The sequence below is a fragment of the Schistocerca piceifrons genome, chromosome 8, assembly GCF_021461385.2.
Source record: "Schistocerca piceifrons isolate TAMUIC-IGC-003096 chromosome 8, iqSchPice1.1, whole genome shotgun sequence".
Taxonomy (NCBI): domain Eukaryota; kingdom Metazoa; phylum Arthropoda; class Insecta; order Orthoptera; family Acrididae; genus Schistocerca; species Schistocerca piceifrons.
Window position 1 is genome coordinate 135,077,195 of NC_060145.1, and position 22,236 is coordinate 135,099,430.

Below are 22,236 nucleotides of genomic sequence, written 5' to 3' on the forward strand. Positions count from 1 at the left end.
GTGGTTTTTTGTATGTTGTTGTGGATAGTGACTGTGTTAATTTGTACAACTTAGTTCCTGTTATGAGTTGTAAAAGTGCATATATTTCACGTTTATGATAACCACAGTTATGTGTTCTTTTTTGTATCATATTCGGCAGCGCTAATTGGAAATTTCTGTGCTCTGCATAAGACGGCTCCGAATTCAACTAGTTTGTTGGTTTTCTGTGTACATTAATGTTCAAGGTGTGGTTTGTATTAGGCATTGCCACGTCTGAAATTTATGTTTATTAAAATTTTTCTGATGTTCTGTGGTGAAGTGGATGTTTTTGTGTAAATTATTAAGTCTACCTGACAAAGTTGCTTCTTCAGTTTTATTATATACCATGAACACGACATTAATATATCTAGGAGATATCTTAACGTAGTACTGTCATTTTAATATCAAATTTTCGAAATCTATCGTATTGTAATACAGTTCGTCGACCAACATGGGAGATAAGATAGCAATATGTGCAGAAGACCATTGCAAGTGACAGAGAACAGCAAGATCGACATATCGATGTTTAAACTGAGAAAAGCTTGGCTTTGACCGCCATCTTGTTTCTGCTGTAAAGGAGAACGGTCTGTGTTGTCATGTTTTAATTTTTCTTTGTTAATTCATGAACAATGGTTAACAATTTCCAAGGAGCCATAGCAGTGGAGATAACTGAACACACTACAAAAAGACAAGCATTTCTTATGAACAGTATTGGTGATTGTTTTTTTAAAAACTTATGTGAACAGCAGCCCAACAAACTAACATATTAGGTTGCCATTCTTTTTCTGCACAGGACGATGAAGGCACATCCCAAGACTGTGCAGAATAACGTCTACGTGTATTTATGTTAAATGCTTTGGTATTGCCATTATAGCCTAAAGATCAAATTTATACCTCGAAACATATTGCTTCATTAAATTCTTTAAATGGTCAACAAATTCTGTGATGGTAGCAGCATCTGAAATATCTTTACGTACTTCATGAAAAGAACAAATATGCACTGTATGAAATGTTATAAGTGCAAGTCATTAGAAACGCCGAACCTGCTTTGTAATAAAGCTATAGTCAGTGCCTAAAATCTGTGCCACACTGGATCTCGAACGCAGGTTTTGTGCTTATTGGAGGCAGTCACCTTAATCGTTATTCTGTGTGAGCACTCCCGCACTCCTCCAGACCTGGTTCAACCATTCATTGTCACTCAAGTTTTCCATTCATTTCACTTTAATATATTTCATTCATATCATTTATATGCATTCCTTGTGGCAGCATAAGGCCGGTATTACACTATCAAATTTCTTTGTCAAAGATTTGATCAAAGATGTGATCCAATAATCCGTCCAATATATTTGACAAAGATCTTTGACGTAGCGCTAGAAGGGGTATTACACTGTCATCAAATTTTTCGTCAAAGTTCAAGATGGCTGACAACAACTTGTTATTAACCGCAGTAGTTCTACGTACTCCAATTGCATTGTGTGCACATGCGGGAAAGAAGTGGGGGAAAAAATGGAACCATACATATGAGGTTGACAGTCTTAAAAGTCCTGGGATTACAACTTGATAATAAATTCAGTTGGGAGGAGCACACCACAGAACTGCAGAAAGGCCTTAACAAATCTGTATTTGCAATTCGAGTGTTAGCAGACATAGGCAACATAAAAATGAAAAAGCTTGCATACTTTCATTCCATAATGTCATATGGGATAATATTTTGGGGTAAATCTTGAAGTCAAACAAAAGTTTTCAAGGTCCAAAAGCGTGTAATACGTATTATTTGTGGAGTAAATTCACGGACCTCCTGCAGAAACCTCATCAAAGAACTGGGAATAAAAACTACTGCCTCTCATTATATTTACTTCTTAATGAAATTTGTCGTAAATAATATATCTCTTTTTCCAACAAACAACTCAGTTCATACATACAATACCAGGAACAAAAATGATCTGCACAAGGACTTAAAAGCACTTACTTTAGTTCAAAAAGGGGTCCACTACTCAGGAACACTCATCTTCAATAATTTGCCAGGAAACATAAAAAATTTAGTTGGAAATAAAGATCAGTTTAAAAGGAGCCTGAAAGACTTACTACTGGCCAACTCCTTCTACACCATTGGCGAAATTTTTAATAGAAACAAATGATGTATTGTATTTATTCATACTATTAGTATTGTTATTTCAGCTTAAAAAAATCGACATGTTCCACATCCACGAGTATCTCCTCCACGGATCTATGGAACGAAAAACTAATCTAATCTGGATGAAGCCGTGGGTTTTACGACGACACGATAAAAGCATTCAACAAAACTTGTTACGTGAGCTTACAGTGAAAGACGTCAAGTCGTACATCAATTACTTAAGAATGGATGAGCATACATTTCTGTATGTGCTCAATGAAGTGTATCCTCATATCACAAAGCACACTATTCACAATATTCACTTAAGAACTGCTACACCTTCAGAAGACAGGCTCACTATAACACTCCGGTTCCTTGCTACAGGAGAGGGTTATGTTAGGTTAGGTTTGATTAGGTCAGGTTAGGTCTCCAATCTTCTTAATCTATTTTTGTATTCAGGGTGCCTCACGTTGTAAAGCGCCTCATCAGCTTCAGACATCTCTATTAATTTTGTAGTTGTCGGCACACACCAATTGTATTTACAGGCAATGGTTATAAAAACACTACAGACGACAGAACGCTGCAGCGATGCTAGCGCTCCATGTGGTAACATGTAACATTGCAGTGAACAGAAGACAAGCGGTTTCTTTGATCAAATATACAGCGAGGCCCTAGATTTGATCAAATTTTGGACGACATTTGACAAGGTCCCTATTACACTATCAAATATCTTTGACAAAGATTTTGGACAAAGAAATTTGATAGTGTAATACCGGCCTAAGCCACGGCAGTCCACAGAGTCCATTCCACTAATGGCGCTATTGTCCCGTAGCCTGCAGAAGAATTTCTGGTCGTAGTTTGGAAATCTTAAATGCAAACTTCAGAGTTAATGAAACATCGAGTCAGTCTTGAAGGTGTGCTCAGATAGCCTAACGGTAAGGCCACAATTACTAGAATACATAGCAGGGGCGACGGGGCGTGTGCGCAGTAGAAAGCTGCGATGCTGGCGTCAAAGCCGACTCTTCCAACGCTCAGCAGCCCGCCACTGCCCTAACTTGTTGTACGGTCTCTGCGCTTTAGACTGAATACAGCGTTGTTTCCACGAGTGTAAGCTCTTTTCAGTGACTGACGAATATGTGCGGTGTTTCACTGTATTTATCAATATAGGAGTGGTTCTGAGAGTGTGTTCTTATCTACATCTACATTTATACTCCGCAATCCACCCAACGGTGTGCGGCGGAGGGCACTTTACATGCCACTGTCATTACCTCCCTTTCCTGTTCCAGTTGCGTATGGTTCGCGGGAAGAACGACTGCCGGAAAGCCTCCGTGCGCGCTCGAATCTCTCTAATTTTACATTCGTGATCTCCTCGGGAGGTATAAGTAGGGGGAAGCAATATATTCGATACCTCATCCAGAAACGCACCCTCTCGAAACCTGGCGAACAAGCTACACCGTGATGCAGAGCGCCTCTCTTGCAGAGTCTGCCACTAGAGTTTGCTAAACATCTCCGTAACGCTATCACGCTTACCAAATAACCCTGTGACGAAACGCGCCGCTCTTCTTTGGAGCTTCTCTATCTCTTCCGTCACCCCGACCGGGTACGCATCCCACACTGATGAGCAATACTCAAGTATAGGTCGAACGAGTGTTTTGTAAGTCACCTCCTTTGTTGATTGACTACATTTTCTAAGGACTCTCCCAATGAATCTCAACCTGGCACCCGCCTTATCAACAATTAATTTTATATGATCATTCCACTTCAAATCGTTCCTTACGCCTGCTCCCAGATATTTTACAGAAGTAACTGCTACCAGAGTTTGTTCCGCTATCATATAATCATACAATAAAGGATCCTTCTTTCTATGTATTCGCAATACATTACATTTGTCACTCCCTGCACCAAGTACCTATCCGCTGCAGCTCTTCCTGCATTTCACTGCAATTTTCTAATGCTGAAACTTCTCTGTATGATACAACATCATGCGCGAAAAGCCGCATGGAACTTCCGACACTATCTACTAGGTCATTTATATATATTGTATTATATTATTTGCTTTATTGTATTATATTATTTGTTTTCAGTGAAAAATCATGATTTGCGTTCTGATCGCGAGATGCACTAACAGCTGTAGAAAAAGGAAATAAAGTTAAGAATTAAGATTCATGAATTTCGTAAGAACAATGAAACGCAAAATATCGATATATTCTCGTACACTTGCTGAATCATCTTCGGTTGCTAATGTTTCTGTGTGCTCTATGAATTTTGCTGATTCGGGCTATGAAAGGGACTTCGAATCTTCCTCCAAAATGCAAGAATAAGGCTTAAACTGTTTCAGATCTGCATCTTCCATTCTCGAGATTTGATTTACGGGTTCGTAATGAGAGGAAAACTTGAACACAAAATAGGTTTACCATAAAGAAGTACAGCAGATTTTACGCTAAAATACGTTACCAACTAACGAACAAAACTACTAGTAGAGAAAACAATAACTATGCTGTAAATGTTCATATTTTTGCCAACTATCAGAAATTATAGAAAAACAAATGAAATAACTTGGGCCAAATAATACAGAATTTCAGGATCATCTCTCTAGATGTGAAAAAGGTGTTCAGCGTTCTTTTTCTGACAGTCAGCAATAAGTATTGACATGATTTGGGGCCTTTGTACTAGGATTTCAATATACAAAAAATCGGCTGATTAAATTTTAGAAAACAATCGTGCTTAGTTTGCATTCATCGCGAATCTCTCGCTCAGCACGAAGTCCCAAATGACTGAAAAAAAACGCGTAGATGACTCCTGTATATAAGAAGGGTAAAAGAATGGACCCTCAGAGTTACAGACCTATATCCTTAAATCGGTTTTCTGCAGAATACTTGAACCTATTCTAAGTTCTAAGGTAACACGTTTCCATTAGACGTAAAAGTTTATTTGCACAAAACTGTACGGCTTTAGAAAGCATCGCTCGTGCGACACTCAGCTTGCCATTTTCTCACGTGATATCGTCTGAACCATGGCTGAGGGCAACAGACGGATTACATATTCCCAGATTTCCAGGAAACGTTCGAATCCTGTAATGTTCAAATACTAGATGCAACTTTCCAAAGTAGTATGAAGTGGAATGAACACTAGGGAGTACTAGTATTGATGGAGAATGGTCGACAACTGTTTATTGGGAGATCTTTAGGAAAGTGTAACGCATGTGTAAAGGAGACAGCGTATAGGACTCTAGTGCAACCATTCTTGAATACTGCTCTAGTTTTTGGGATTTCCATCAAGACTGATTAAAGGAAGACGTCGTAGCGATTCACAGGAATGCTGCCGTATTTGTTACCGCTAGGTCCAATCGACACACAAATGTTACAGAGATGCTTCGTGAACTTCCCTCTGAAGCAAAGACGGTGCTTTTTCGTGAAACGCTACTGAGCAAATTTGCAGAGCCTGCATTTGGAGCTTACTGCACAATGATTCTACATGGCTGTTATAATGTTTGAAGTGATTTCATAAATTCACTATAGTTACATTAATTGACGTGTTGTCACAAAACTCAACACTCATACAGAAAAACTCAAAAAGTTTTCTATCGTTGCAGTTGCACCTCAAATTTCTGTATGAGAGCGCAGCAGTGAGCAATTAGGCAAGATAGCGACAGGCGCCGACAAAGCGTATGCTGTGCTTGAAATGGATTCACATCTGTCGTGTTATCGCGCAATAGGGGTGAGAGTGTCACTGATATGATACGCGAGTTGGGGTGGCAGTCACTGAATCAAAGGCGGTTTTCTTTACAGCGAGATCTATTTACGAAATTTCAATCACCAACTTTCTCTTCCGAATGCGTAAATATTTTGTTGACACCCACCTACGTAGGGAGAAATGATCATGATAATAAATAAGAGAAACCAGAGCTAGAAAGGAAAGATTTAGGTGTTCCTTTTTCCCACGTGCCATTCGGGAGAGGAATGGTAGAGAATTAGTATGAAGATGGTTCGATGAACCCTCTGCCAGGCACTTAAGTGTGAATTGCAGAGTAACCATGTAGATGTAGATGTAGATGTAGATGTCTGCCGTAACAGTGTAACGACATTCCAGAACGAAGTTCAGCAAAGACTTATCAAATGCCAACTCCATTTGGCGATAGTATGCGCAGTTTAAAGCTTCAGGATGCCTCTTCAAGGGGAAGCCAACGGGTCGACCAGCTGTGGGCGAACAAACGGTTGACTGCGTGCTAGCGAGTTCCGCACTTAGCTACAGAATTCGACGTACAGAGCAAGTAGAGAGTTGAACATACCACAGCTGCTCATTTGGAATATCTTCAGGAAACGACTCCTGTAGACTTACCGCTTGCAATTGCTAAAAGCCTTGACTCCTGATGACAAAGTCAGACACTGAATTTTCGGCACAGTTGCAGTAGTTTACGGAAGGGAATGGCTTTTGTGAGAAACTCATCTTCAGTGATCAGGCAACATTTTTTGTGAATAGTATACTGAACAGGCGCAAGGTATGAATTTTGGGGACAGAGACTACCCACACTATCGTGGAGCACATCTGAGATTCACCAAAAGTTAACGTGTTCTGTGTAGTCTCACGGTTTAAAGTTTACTGCCCCCTTTTCATCTGCGGAAAGACCGTAACAGGGCGCCTGTATCTGGACATGCTGGAAAACTGGATCATGCCGCAACAGGAGGCCGACAGTGTGGGTCTCATCTACCAACAGGACGGTGCTCCAACCCACTTCCATCATGACATTCGTGAATTCTTCAACAGGAAATTGAGAAACCGATGGGTGAGTCATGGTGGCGGTAATCAGCAATTCATGTCGTCTCTTACTCGCTCTCTCGACGTAACCCCACGCAATTTTTTGTTTGGGATTATGTGAAAGATTGTGTTTACGTCTCTTGTACCAACAAACCTACAAGAACTGCGAGCTCGCAGTAACAGTATTTTTGAACAGATTGATAGGGGCATGCTGCGCCGAACGTGGGAAGAACTAGATTACAGACTTGATGTCTGCAGAATAAGTAGGGGAGCCCACATGGACCACTTGTATTACGTGAGAAAGCTTTTCAAGTTTTTCTATGTGTGTGCAAAGTTCTCTGACAATATGCCAAATAATACAGCTCCAACAAATCTATGAAATCGCTTTAATCATTTATAAAGACCTTGCACTGACGCCAACGTAGATTTCACTAAGAACCCTGAATGAGGGACACTGCAGGAGCCTCCACGAAGATTGCGTTCACCACTCGAACAACAAGCAATCGGGCGTCCCCTGGAAACGACCTAGTCGGCCAATCCTGCAAACACCGGAGCACCAAAACCAAAGATGACAAAACTCTCCGAAGAGACTCAAAAAAGGCCTTTATCAAGACCATCACTAGTGACAACTTCCTGCAATATTGAAGGCTTATCTGTAAATAAAGAAATTTTATTATCTGACATGTGCAAACGAAATAACTGTGACGTTTTAGTGCTACAAGAAACACACAGAGCACCAACTAGCCATAGACCAAAAATACAGGGCATGAAATTAGTTCTCGAGAGACCACACGAAAGGTACGGAAGTGCTATATTTGTGAAACCGAACTTAGACGTACGCTCCTGTGCTCTGACCTGTAACATCCGTGTACAAACCACCCAGTGCGAGGTTTAAATTTACGGAGCCTGGAAATTTCCATTCAAAAAACATTAAAGTTGTACTAGGAGATTTTAACTGTCACGGTCTCGCATGGGGTTATAAAGAGACAAATGACGATGGCGAAATGCTGGAGACCTGGGCAGACCAGGCTAAACTGAAATTGATACATGACCCAAAGTTGCCTGCATCATTTAACAGCGGAAGATGGAAACGAGGATTTAATCCAGATAACATCTTTGTCTCCGAAAAGGTATCCCTGCAAACTGTAAAGCAAACCGAGGACCCAATTCCAAGATCGCAACACAGAGCAATAACTTGCTGCATTACTGCAGTAATCAAATCAGATGTAAGAGACGCTTCAATTTCAAAAACGCTCATTGGGAACTTTTTACAGAGGACCTTGATAAGGAGATTTTGGAAATTAAACCAGAGATACAATCATATGAAACTTTCATAGACCTCGTCAAGAAAATCTCTCGACGGCGCATACCTAGAGGGTGCCGCACCCAGTATATCGCTGGACTAAATGGTAGCAGCAAGGAAGCTCTGAAAAAGTATGAAGAACTATACAATAAGGACCCCTTCTCAGAGGAAACGATCCAGGCAGGTGAGGCACTGATGTCTGGTATCTCCGAAGCGAGAAAGGAAAAGTGGTGCAACCTCCTACAAGAGACGGACATGAAGCACAGCAGTAGGAAGGCATGGAAACTGGTCAAAAGTCTCAACAACAACCCAACAGAACCACAACCAAATTACAGTGAAGTTACACCCGATCAGATAGCTCACCAACTACTCATGAACGGAAAAACTAAAAGGAAGATCAGGAATGGCAAAATTAAAAGAAAATTGAACGAGGAGATTAGCTTCCTAGCTCGCCCGTTCTTCATTCAGGAGCTACAAGATGCCATCAATGATTTGAAAAACAATAAGGCCGCTGGCCTCGACGATCTGAGATCTGAGCAAATTAAACATTTTGGACCGGGAGTACAAGCATGGATCCTAGAGCTAATGAATAACTGTATTACAACAATGCAAATTCCTAAACTGTGGAGGAAAGCTCGGGTTATTGCATTACTAAAACCAGGGAAAGACCCAGCTGAAGCTAAAAATTTCCGGCCTGTATCACTGCTTTGTCATTTATTTAAAGTGCTGGAGCGAATGGTCCTCAAACGCATAGCTGATTATGTGGACAAAGCCCTCATTAACGAACAAGCTGGATTCCGACCAGGAAAATCATGCTGTGGCCAAATTCTTAATCTCACACAGTACATCGAAGACGGCTATCAGAGAGGAGAAGTAACTGGGGTCGCATTCCTGGATCTCAGTGCTGCATATGACACAGTTAACCATAAGTTGCTTACCCAGAAAGTGTATAATGTCACTAAGGACTACACCCTTTCTATGTTCGTGCAATGTCTGCTACAAAACAGACGCTACTATGTAACCTTACAATCTAAAAACAGCCGTTGGAGGACACAGAAAAATGGACTTGCACAGGGTAGTGTCTTGGCTCCAATATTATTTAACATCTATACCAATGATCTTCCCATCAGCTGCCGGACACGAATGTTCATATATGCTGATGATGCAGCAGTGGCCACACAGGATAAAACCTTTGAACAAGTGGAGGAGAATCTCACAGGAGCCTTAACAGAACTTGCTACCTATTACGACGGCAATAATCTCAAACCAAACCCTAGTAAATCTCAAGTATCCGCCTTCCATCTTAGGAACAAACAAGCCAAACGGAAACTCCGAGTCATGTGGCAAGGGGAAGAGCTGAAACATACAAACAGCCCAAAATACCTGGGAGTAACATTGGACAGAGCACTTACTTTTAAGCAGCACTGTCACAACACTAAAAAAAAGGTCTGTGCCAGGAACAACATACTGCGGAAGCTAACAGATTCATCGTGGGGAGCTCAACCACATGTTTTGCGCACCACGGGTCTGGTGCTGAGTATCTCAGCAGCGGAATATGCGGCGCCAGTTTGGAGGAACTCTGCTCACACTAAGCAAGTTGACGTCGCCGTAAACGAAACTGTACGTATTGCCACAGGATGCCTCAAACCAACTCCCACAGACATCATTTACCCCATCATAGGCATAGCACCACCCACTATCCGCAGACAAGTAGCCGCCGAGATCGAAAGATCAAAACAAAAGAATGATCCTCGACACCCGTTGCATATGCACCGAAAACAACGTGTCCGGCTGAAATCCCGCAGGAGTTTCATTGAAACTACTGAAGAGCTCGTCACCAAACCCGCCGCAAGGCGGCTATCTCTTTGGGAAGAAATGGTGCCACACTCCACAATGGATCTACTTGAGGAGGGATCTGCAGGATTTCAACTACCTTTTACAACTTGGAGGTCATTAAACCGGCTGCGCACTGGAGTAACTGGGTGCAAATCAAACCTATTTAAATGGGGTTACAGTGATGGCGACAGGTGTGAATGCGGAGCAATACAGGACTTGGACCACCTACTGATCTGCCCAGATATGTCTATGACATGCACTAAAGATGATATTTTGAAAGTCAATGACAAAGCAATCTACGTTGCTAATTTCTGGGAAGGGAAGATATAATTGGTGCATCCGGACACGGAAGAAGAAGAAGAAGAAGAAGAAGAACCCTGAAAATAATATAAGAGAAAGAGCTCGTAAGGAGACATATAGACAGTCGCTTTTCCCTCGCCCCACTTTCTAGTGGAATAAGAATGCAAATGACCAGTAGTGATACAAAGTACTCTTCTACATACAATATAGAGTGGGTTGCAGAGTATGTATGTAGGTATAGATGTAGATCTTTCAGATATATCTTAAACAAAGTTTTATATGGAGAAAAACTTTTAACTAAATACAAATTTATTTGTTTGTTATGAAACAGATGGTCACTGATATCTTAAAACCAGGTAAACCCAACAACAAAACTGAAAGTTATCGTCCTACTGCCATTCTGGCTCTCTCTTTCCAACCATTAATCCCGACTTGTGGGGTCTGCTGGGTAATCGGATGCAACACGTTTATTTTTAAGGGGTGGCCGGATGCCCTTCCTGTCGCCACTCCATACCCCCCAGGAAGGAATTAATGTACTCCAACTCTCTGTGTCGAGTGAATCCGTGGGACAGCGCGAATGTGTTCAGATGTCTGCGAGCTGTGTAACTGAGGTGGAACGCGGGGACCAGCCCGGAATTTACCTATCGGGATGTGGAAAACCGCCTAAAAACCACATCCAGGCTGGCTGCCACACCGGCCCCCGTCGTTAATCCGCCAGGCGGATTCGATTCGGGGCCGACGCGCCTACTCGAGTCCAGGAAGCAGCGCGTCAGCGCTCTCGGCGACCCTGGCGGGTCCTCCTGCCATTCTGTCTAAGATGTAAAAACTACTTGACAAGCTGCTTTATAACATGATACGTATCGAGATACTTGGAAAGATTCCTATTGAACAGGCCGGATTCCAACCAAGCCACAGCTGTGTGGATGACTTCCTTTCATTGACAACTTACACAAAGCTGGGTTTCAGAAACAACTAAAGACCTCTGCTGTGTTTATTGATGTGACAGCACTTACGATAGCGTGTGAAGGCAGTATGTTGTCTATCAGCCGCTCAATATAATACTCTGCAGAAGAACAGCACAAATTCTTAACAATTTGCTGACTGAAAGACTACTTCAGGTAATTATAGGAAATACCGCCAAGACCCTCAACAGTGGCCAACCTCAAGGCTTACTCCTAGCCCCGCTGAATTTAGGTTGTATGTTGCAGACATGCGAGCCACTCAGTCCGGGATGTTTTCTTATGCTAATGACTGGGCGACAGCAACACAGCACCGATGATATATTAACAAAAGTCCCAAGCACAATGGGACAATATTTTCGTTAAATAGGGACTTGAAACGAATCGACTTGCTTTCATTACTCTAGCCATCCGATAAATGTACATATTTTTCGAGGTTAACCGCCTGGCCCATAAAAAGTATCCGCAGTACCTTGTAGTTATACTTGGCAGAACGGTGTCATTTACACAACATCTAAGAAAGACTGCAGCTAAACTGACGTCAAGTAATATTATTCTCCAAAAATTGGGTTGTACAACATGGGATTCTGAAACTCCAAGCTTACGAGCATCTGCCTTCGGTCTTGCTTACTCAGCGGCAGAATACTGCAGCCCTGTCTGAATAAACAGCAGCCACAGGAAACTGGTGGATACGTAACTAAATCAAACAATGCGGACTGTTGCTGCCACAAGCAAATCCACTCCAGTACGCTGGAGACCTGTACTGGGCCGGATTCCACAAACTGCCCTGAGAAAAAAGAATAAACTTCTAAGGAAATATAAGAAAAGCTGCAACAACCAGCAGCCACTAATTCATAGGGACATATCTGCTATCCCAATCAACAGATTTCGCTATAGACTTTCCCCACTCAGAGCAGCTAGCAACGTGGAGAACTTTGACTTCAATCTCCACGAAGCTTGGGGAGAAGGATGGTGTAATAAGAACCCACCAAACCTCCAGAGCTGTCTCCGAGCCAATATCAAAGCTTGTGAACCTGGTCTTCCTGGAGGATGTGGAGTACACTTAACAGGATCTGGACGAACCACAGGAGATGCAGTGACCCACTGTGCAGATGGAAAAAAATTGCCGGTGTGCAGTGCACCAGTGGCTTTCCAAGACAGGCTTTCAGACATATTGTTGAGGAATGCTTTCAAAATTCGTACTCCGGCAACTCCTCCGACGCCTTGGACGTTACAGCAGATGTGCTAACTTATATAAATAACACGTCACTAAATTTGTTAAGTATGAACATATTCTACTCTGAAGAGCCAAAGAAACTGGTACACCTGCCTAATATCGGGGAGGGCCTCCGCGTGACCGCAGAAGTGCCGCAACACGACGTAGCATGACTCAACTAATGTCTGAAATAGTGCTGGAGGGAATTAAAACCATGAATCATGCAGTGGCGTCCGTAAATTCGTAAGACTACGAGAGGGTGGAGATCTCCTCCGAACAGCACGTTGCAAGGCATCCCACTTATGCTCAATAATGTTCGTGTCTGGGGAGTTTGCTGGCCAGCAGAAGTGTTTAAACGCAGAAGAGTGTTCCTGGAACCACTCTGTAGCAATTCTGGACGTGTGTGGTGTCGCATTGTCCTGCTGGAACTGACCAAGTCCGTCGGAATGCACAGTGGACAAGAATGGATGCAGGTGACCAGACATAATACTTACGTACGTGTCACCTGTTAGAGTCGCATATAGACATATCTGGGGTCCCCCCATATCACTCCAACTGCACACGCCCCACACCACTACAGAGCCTCCATCAGCTTGAACAGTCTCCTGCTGACATGCAGAGTGCATGGATCCACGAGCTTGTCTCCCTACCCGTACACGTCCATCCACTCGATACAATTTGAAACGAGACTCGTTCGACCAGGCAACATGTTTCCAGCCATCAACAGTCCAATGTCAATGTTGACCGGTCCCAGGCAAGGTGAAAGTTTTGTGTCGTGCAGTCATCAAGAGTACAAGAGTGGTCCTTCTGCTCCGAAAGCCCATATCGATGATGTTTCTTTGAATGATCCACACACTAACAATTGTTGATGGCCCAGCATTGAAATCTGCAGCAACTTGCGGAAGGGTTGCACGTTGAACGATTCTTTTGAGTCGTCGTTGCCCTCGTTCTTGCAGGATCTTTTCCCGGCAGCAGCAATGTCGGAAATTTAATGCTTTATCCGATTCCTGATATTCACGGTACACTCATGAAATGGTCGCAGGGGAAAATCGCCTCTTTATCGCTGCCTCAGAGATGCTGTGTCCCATCGCTCGTGCGCCGAATAACACCACGTTCAAAGTCTTAACTATCTTGATAACCTGCCATTGTAGCAGCTGTAACTGATGTAACAACTGCACCAGACACTTGTTGTCTTATATAGGAGTTGCCGACTGCAGCGCCGTATTCTGCCTGTTCACATATCAGTATTTAAATCGCATGCCTACTCCGGTTTCTTTGGCGCTTCAGTGTATTTGTATTTATATAAATAATACGTCTTTAAATCTGTAAGTTATGTATATATTCTATTTGTATTTGTAAAGTGATGGGTAATTATAATACAATTAATAATAATAATAATACAGGTTGTCTTCTTTGTTTTTTGATCTCTTTTTTTCCGCAGATGGACATATACAATTTGCATCGGTTAGTTGCCGTCTTTAGCGTCTATAAGTAAAGACTTATTATGATCGGACGCGTTTCGCTTTATTTTAAAGCGTGTAGGTGGATTGCTTGATAGCTTTTGACTCCATTTCAACACTGTGCGTATTAACACTTCTTGAGAACCAGGGCACTGATTCAACCGCTGTTGGTGCACTGATGAATATATACATCATTGCTAGAGTTTTCATTGGCTACCTGTAGCAGGGAGCTAGCATATCTTTGAAATAGACTCCACAAAGAGATTGCACAGCTTGAGTGGTCATCAGACGTCTTCAGTCTACTCCCCGCCTCCCAGCCTTATGCCAAACTTGTGTCTGACTATAGTTTCTGAATGTGTTGGTGGCGTAATGCTGTCCTGTAAACTTTCTGATGGTACGGAACATCCGATAGCGTTCGCCTCTAGGAATCTGGCGTTAGCACAAATGAACTATTCCAAAAACGGGCATCAGCAATAATCTCCGACATGAAAACGTTTCATGTATTCCTGTATGGTACGAAATTCCACCTGCTAACTGATCATAAGCCAGTGACCAAGCTCTCAGACAAAACGGGCCAACAACAGTAGCATGGGTAATATTTCTGAACATTTATAATTATGAATTACATTATCGACCCACTGCCCAACTCATAAATGTCGATGCAATATCTCTCACGCCTATGTGGCCAGACATCCTGAAAGAATTTCCCATAATCTATTGTTAAGAAGCCGCAGTCAAAGGACAGGAGCTACTACTTCAAGAAGTACTAATAGCTGTTCAGGGGGGACTCCAGAGTAAATTCTTAAACGAATTGAAATGGTACTTAAGATGTCGATGTTGCGTCTTCAATAGATGCCATAAAGTTCGTTTTACTCGTTGCTACTGAGGAGTAAGAATATCTTTACAAAGTTCTTTGCAAAAATGATAAATGATAGCAGTCTGACCAAAGTTTGCATTGGCACGTACGAGGGTTGGAACTTAAATAGTGGCAGCTATTTATTCACAACCCATACAAAAGAGTTACATGTTTGCACCTGTTACTGACCTTCATAGTAGGCACCAGCCTTGTGTAGAACTCGTTGCCTCCGATGTGGAAGGCGTAGTATACTGTTAGCAGAGCCTGTTCTGTTGATGGTGCGAATGAAGCGGTCCACTGCCTGTCGAATCTCTGCAACAGTTCTGAAGCGAATGCCACGAAGTGGTTCCTTCATCTTCGGAATCAAATCAAAGTCAGAAGGACTTAAATCCGGGGAGTATGGTGGATGGTACAGTACTTCCCAGTCCCATCGACCGAACAGAGCAGCCACAGATTGCGCTGTGTGCGCCCGCGCATTGTCGTGCAAAATGATGGCTGGGTTGCGCAGAAAGTGTCGCCGCTTCTTTCGCAAAGCTGGTGGCAGGTGATGCCCCAAAAACGAACAGTAATACTGTGCATTTGATTCCGAAGATGAAGGAACCACTTCGTGGCATTTTTTGCTTCAGAACTGTTCCAGAGATTCGACAGGCAGTAGACAGCTCCATTCGCACCACCAACAGAACAGCTCTGCTAACGGTATACTACGCCTTCCACATCACTGGCAACGGGTTCTTCACAACGCTGGTGACTACTTTGAAGGACAGTAACAGGTGCAAACATGTAACTCTTTTGTATCGGTTGTGAATAAATTGTTGCCACTATTTAAGTTCCAACTCTCGCATCTTGCATACTGTTCGATTTTCTAAGCCCATCTTCGTGAGCCCGCAATCTGTACTTGAGTTCCTGTTACTGTGCAGGTCCCCTCATCTCGGCTTGCACTTTACCCAGACCCCGACTTAGCTGCAAGGCGTCATCATAGATCACGTGGAACACTAGGTTTTCGACGTCAAGGCCAGACCAGAGTTGATGATCCACAACAGAAATCAGCTATAGTTACGACAACCTCCATAAACTGTGCCCGCACCAAGACCTCAGAGTAACCTTTGCAACAACTGTGATCTACTGTGACCTCATCCACAGACATGCAACACCTGGCCACATCACCAATATGACCCCAGGCTGGCAAGAGATCACAGACGCATGTGGGATCGTTCACATAGCTGCGGGTCCCACTGAAGACGAACCATCACCCCCTACATCTGCGTCTACACACGTACTGCGCAAGCCACCATTCGGTGCGTGGCAGAGGGTACCCTGTACCACTACTAGTCATTTCACTTCCTGTTCCACTCCCAAATAGAGCGAGGGAGAGAGTCTATATGCCTCTGTGAGAGACCTAGTTTCCCTGTATTTTAGCTCCGTGGTCCTCAAGCAAAACGTATGTTGGCGGTAATAGGAACATTCTGCAGTCAGCTTTAAATGCCGGTTCTCAGATTTCTCAATGTCGTTCCTTGAAAAGAACGTCGTCGACACACCTGGGTTTCCTATTTGAGTGCCTGAATCATCTCTGCTTGCTTGCATCTCTGCTTGCTTGCTTGTTGTTCGAACCTGCTGGTAACAAATCTAGCAACCGGCCTCTAAATGGTTTCTACGTGTTCCTTTAATCCGGCCTGGTATGGATGGCAAACACCCAAGCAGTACTCAAGAACTGGTCGCAGTAGTGTCCTACATGTCGTGTCCTTTATAGATGAACCACACGTAGATAAAATTCTCGCCGGCCTTTGTGGCCGAGCGGTTCTAGGCGCTCCAGTCTGGAACCGCGCGACCGCTACGGTCGCAGGTTCGAATCCTGTCTCGGGCATGGATGTGTGTGACGTCTTTAGGTTAGTTACATTCAAGTAGTTCTACGTTCTAGGGGACTGATGACCTCAGATGTTAAGTCCCATAGTGCTCAGAGCCATTTGAACCTAAAATTCTCCCAATAAACCGAAGTTGACCATTCGCCTTCCCTACTACAATCCTTACATCCTTATTCCATTCCATAGATATGTAATCCATGTGAATGTGCCTATCAGTATATTACTAATGTGTTATTCGAACATTATGGGTTTGCTTTTCCTAATCATGTGCATTAACTTTCATTTTCTACATTCATCACACCAAGTAGAAATTTTGTCTAAGTCATCTTGTATCTTCCAAAAATCACTCAGCGGCGACACCTCCCGTAAACTAAAGCGCCATCAGCAAACAGCCACAGATTGCTGCTCACCCTCTCCTCCAAGTTGTTTTGAGAGTAAATAACAACAGCCCTATCATACTTCCTTGGGACACTCCTGACGATGCTATTGTCTCTGATGAACACTCACCGTCGAGGACAACGTATGGGGTCTTCGAGCCACTCACCTATCTGGAAACCTAATTAGAATTATATTAATACCGTCAGCTGACGACGGGCGTTGATATATATCAACGGGGACGGGTGAAAATGTGTGCTCCGACGGGGACTCGAGCTCGGGATCTCCTGCTTACATGGCAGACGCTCTATCCATCTGAGCCACCGAGGACACAGAGGATAGTGCGACTGCAGGAACTATCTCGCGCACGCCTTCCGCGAGACCAACATTCTCACCCTACATGTCCACACTCTACATTCGCGGTATCCCACCCCAGCACACTCATTACTTACCAAGTCCCGTAAGAGTTCTGGGAATGTGTGTGCATCCGCACAGCAGAAGGAGGTCATGGCCGGTGTTGCCAGAACTATATACTTATATATCTGGGAACCTATTCCGTGTGCTCGGACCTGCGTTAACAGCCGGAAGTGGGGCACAGCATCGAACACTTTTCGAAAATCTAGGATTATGGAATTTGCCTCTTAGCCTTCATTCATTTGAGCAAAGGGCAAGCTGAGTTTCTGAAAACGTGCTGATTCGTGGACAGAAGCTTTTCCGTCTCAAGGAAATTTGTTGCCTTCGAACTGAGGATATGTTCAAGAATTCTGCAGCAAGCTAATGTTAAAGACATTTATCTGTAATTCTGCGCGTCCATTCTTTTACCTTTCTTGTATTCATGAGTCATATGCGTTTCTTTCAGTCCCTTGGGACTTTGCTCTGGGCGAGAGATTCGCCATAAATGCAAGCTAAGAAAGGGGCCAATGCTGTAGAGCACTCTTTGTAAATAGAATTTGGATTCCATTCGGACCTAGCGACTTATTTCTTTTCAACTCTTTCAGTAGTTTGTCGGGAGTCTGTGCAATGATCAAAGGATGACGTGTTTGTACAATTCTCCTGCGTGAATGATTTCTTAAACGCAAAAAAGGAAAAAAAACTTAGGTTTACCTTCCACTACCTTCTACCGCCACACACCAGATTGGTCAACGACTGACTGCGTGGAAGTTTTACTCCCAATTAGCGTTTTTACACAGGAACAGAATTTTCTCCAGTTCTCGGCAAGATCTTTGGCTAAGGTATGATGATGGAATTTATTTTATGCTTCATGCATCGATCTTTTTACAGGCGCATTGATCTCTACTAACTTTAGCCTGTCGTCATTTGCGCGTTTTCCTTTGAACTGAGAGTCCAACAGCCGTTGCTTCCTCAGCATTTCCCGAATTTCGTTTTTAAACCACGGTATGTCTTTTCCTTCCTTAATCCTGTTCTTCAGAGTACGAATCAATATGTTTAAACGTTGCCCGTAATACCTGTACGTCCATCATGTTGGAACTAAATGATGTCAGTTCCTTGTCTAAGTGGATTTGCTAACAACTGCTTATCTGCTCTTTCTAGCAGAAATACTCTCCTAGCCTTTTTGATTAAATTTTCATCTTTAGTGACCACAGTTGCTATGATGACATCATGGTCGTTAACTGCTGTGCATTTCTTTTGTAGCAATGTGTAAAAGGTCCGATTCCCGTCAGATCACCGAAGTTAAGTGCTGTCCGGCTGGGCTAGCACTTGGATGGGTGTCCATCTGGCCTGCTGAGTGCTGTTGGCAAGCAGGGTGCACTCAGCCCTTGTGAGGCAAACTGAGGAGCTACTTGATTGAAAAGTAGCGGCTCCGGTCTCATAAACTGACATACGATCGAGAGAGCGGTGTGCTGACCACATGCCCCTCCATACCTGCATCCAGTGACGCCAGTGGGCTGAGGATGACACGGCGGCCGGTCGGTACCGTTGGGCTTTCATGGCCTCTCCGGGCGGAGTTTAGTTTAGTTTAGTAATGTGTAAAAAGTGGTGGGCAGGAATTATTAACACTCATCTGTACACAATGACGGAAGAAAAATTGCAGCACCGAAAAATAATTAATGTAGAGTACTGAAATTTCGAGAATATATTGGTCTAGGAAACATTTAACTGATTAACAATGCAAGATTACAGGTTAATGTAAACGCTAGATAAGCCACTGCAAAAGCGAAATGCTGGTGCGTTAATAAATGGTGCAACCGCCAGAATGGTGAATGGAAACATGTAAACGCGCTTGCGTTGTACCAGTTTGTGTGATGGAGTATTACGCCAGATGCAGTTAGTTAGTCAGTGCTGGGGCGGTCAATGCTGTTTGTGGATGACGCTTGAGGTGTCGTTCGATGATGTGCCATATGTGCTCGATTGGAAGACATCTGTTGATCCGGCAGACGAGGGCAACACGCCGACACTCTGTAGAGCATTTTTGGATACAACAACGGTATGTGGGCGAGCGTTATCCTGCTGGAAAGCAGCCCCTGGAATATTCTTCATGAATGGCGGCACACAGATCGCATCATCAGATTGACTTACAAATAAGCAGTCAGGGTGCTTGGGCTAAGCACGAGAGTGCTCCTGCTGTAATACGAAATCGCCTCCCAGACCGTAACTCCAAGTGCAGGCCCAGTATGTGTAGCAGGTAGACAGGTAGGCTGCAGGCCTACTGGCTTCATTCTAACCAATACACGGTCGTCACTGGCACCGAGGCCGAACCAGATTTCATCAGGGAACGCAACGGATCACCGCCGTGCCCTCGAATGAGCTCTCGCTTGGCGCCACTGAAGTCGCAAACGGTGGTGGTCTGGGGTCAGTGGAACGCGCACTACAGGGGGTCTTCCTTGAAATAACCGATTTGAAACAGTTCGTCGTGTCGCTGTGGTGTCAACTGCTGCTCAAATTGCTGCTGCAGATCCAGTACGAAGCGCCAGAGCCGTAGGCCGAACACGAAGGTCTTTCCTGTCGGTAGTGCCACGCGGCCATATGGAGCCCGGTCTTCTTGCGACCCGACATTCCAGTGACCACCGCTGCGAGCAGTCATGTACAGTGCCTACATTCCCGCCAAGTCTCTCTGCAGTATCGCAAAAGGAACATCCAGCTTCTGGTAGCAGTGTTTCACGACCTCATTCAAACTCTGTTCAAATGGCTCTGAGCATTGTGGGACTTAACTTGTACGGTCATCAGTTCCCTAGAATTTAGAACTACTTAAACCTAAGGACATCACACACAGCCATGCCCGAGGCAGAATTCGAACCTGCGACCGTAGCGGTCGCGCGGTTCCAGCCTGTAGCGCCTAGAACCGCTCGGCCACCACGGCCGGCCTCAAACTCTGTGTTGATAAAGGTTTCTTCTTCACCTTAAAGGCATTCTTGCCTAATGCACTCACCACGTCCACTCTCAAAGGTAACGAACTCTTACAACCGTTACAACGTGTATTTAAAACCTGATTTGCATCGTCAGAGTCGTATTACTAGCGCCACTTTCATGCAGCTGGCACGAAGTTTGAATAGACGTCATCTTTCACACATAGATACACGTATGCCAACTTTTGTTTGTGTTCCACAATTCATTCTTGGTCCTGCGATTTTTTTCCGTCGTGTATTTAAAAGAATTAGAATGTTCAACATGAAGCTCTTTTTACAGATATTTTGCGGTGTTCTACACCATTATGATATACAATGCAAAGTGATCCATGGAATATGAAACTAAGTAACTAACTAACTGTCTGAACTGCCACTTGCGACACTCACAATACCACAGGTGGGCCTACAGCTACCCCAGCAGCCACAAAATTGGCGTCAACCATCCATTTATCTCGACACCGCTTTTGTGCAGCACCAGCACTAATATACTGCTGGACTCACCAGTGTACACGTCAGCGCCCAGCTCACTTCTATCCACAACACAGGACACTGCCCAGTTCATTACTATCCCTAAATGACAGTGGGTGTCTGGCAAAGTGTTTTAGACTTGCTTAAACTGCTCATGATAACTATCGCTATTCATTTCTGTGAATTCTGTCGATCACGAACGAAGTGCTATGTACGAGGGTGAATCAAATGAAAACCTTAAATATTTTTTTAAATATTATTTATTGTGCAGAAGTGGTACAAAGTTGTATCACTTTTCAACATAATCTACCCCACGCTCAATGCAAGTCCTCCAGCGCTTACAAAGTGCATAAATTCCTTTAGAAAAAATTTCTTTTGGTAGTCCGCGCAACCACTCATGCACTGCGTGGCGTATCTTTTCATCAGAACAGAACTTCCTTCCTCCCACTGCGTCTTTGAGTGGTCCAAACATATGGAAATCACTTGGGGCAAGGTCTGGTGAGTATGGTGGATGAGGAAGACACTCAAAATGCAGGTCTGTGATTGTTGCAACTGTTGTACTGCAGTGTGGGGCCTTGCATTGTCATGTTGCAAAAGGACACCTGCTGTCAGCAATCCACGTCGCTTTGATCTGATTGCAGGCCGCAGATGATTTTTTAGGAGATCTGTGTACGATGCACTGGTGACAGTGGTCCCTCTAGGCATGTAATGCGCCATTCCTTGCTCGCTCTCTTCGTTTCCGGTAGGTGGAAGTGAACCCAGGTTTCGTCCCCAGTAACGATTCTTGCAAGGAAGCCATCACCTTCTCGTTCAAAGCGCCGAAGAATTTCTTCACAAGCATCAACACGTCGTTCTCTCATTTTAGGAGTCACCTGCCGTATCTTGCAGACACTTTCTGAAACTGGAGCAGATCATGCACAGCGTGGTGTGCTGACCCATGACTAATCCGTAAACATGCTGCAATGTCATTCAGTGTCACTCGGCGGTATTCCTTCACTATGGCTACAACTGCTGCAATGTTCTGTGGTGTCACAACTCGTTGTGCCTGACCTGGACGAGGAGCACCTTCCACTGAAGTCACACCATTTTCGAGCTTCCTACTCCATTCGTAGACTTGCTACTGTGACAAACATGCATCACCGTACTGAACCTTCATTCGTCGATGAATTTCAATAGGTTTCACAACTTCACTACGCAAAAACCGAATAAGAGAACGCTGTTCTTCCCTGGTGCAAGTCGCAAGTGGGACGGCCATCTTCTTACTGATACTGCGACGGTATGTGTGCATCTGCACTATGCTGCCACCTACAGACCATTCTGCACCCTGTTTGTAGCACGCTTGCCAACTTACAG

At 43.8% G+C, this 22,236-nt stretch overlaps 1 protein-coding gene across 1 annotated transcript in view; it reads right to left on the minus strand.

Annotated features, from left to right (window-relative positions):
• LOC124712130 (probable G-protein coupled receptor Mth-like 3) overlaps positions 1-22,236 on the minus strand; it is a 297,280-nt gene that overhangs the window by 183,037 nt on the left and 92,007 nt on the right. The window lies entirely within an intron of this gene.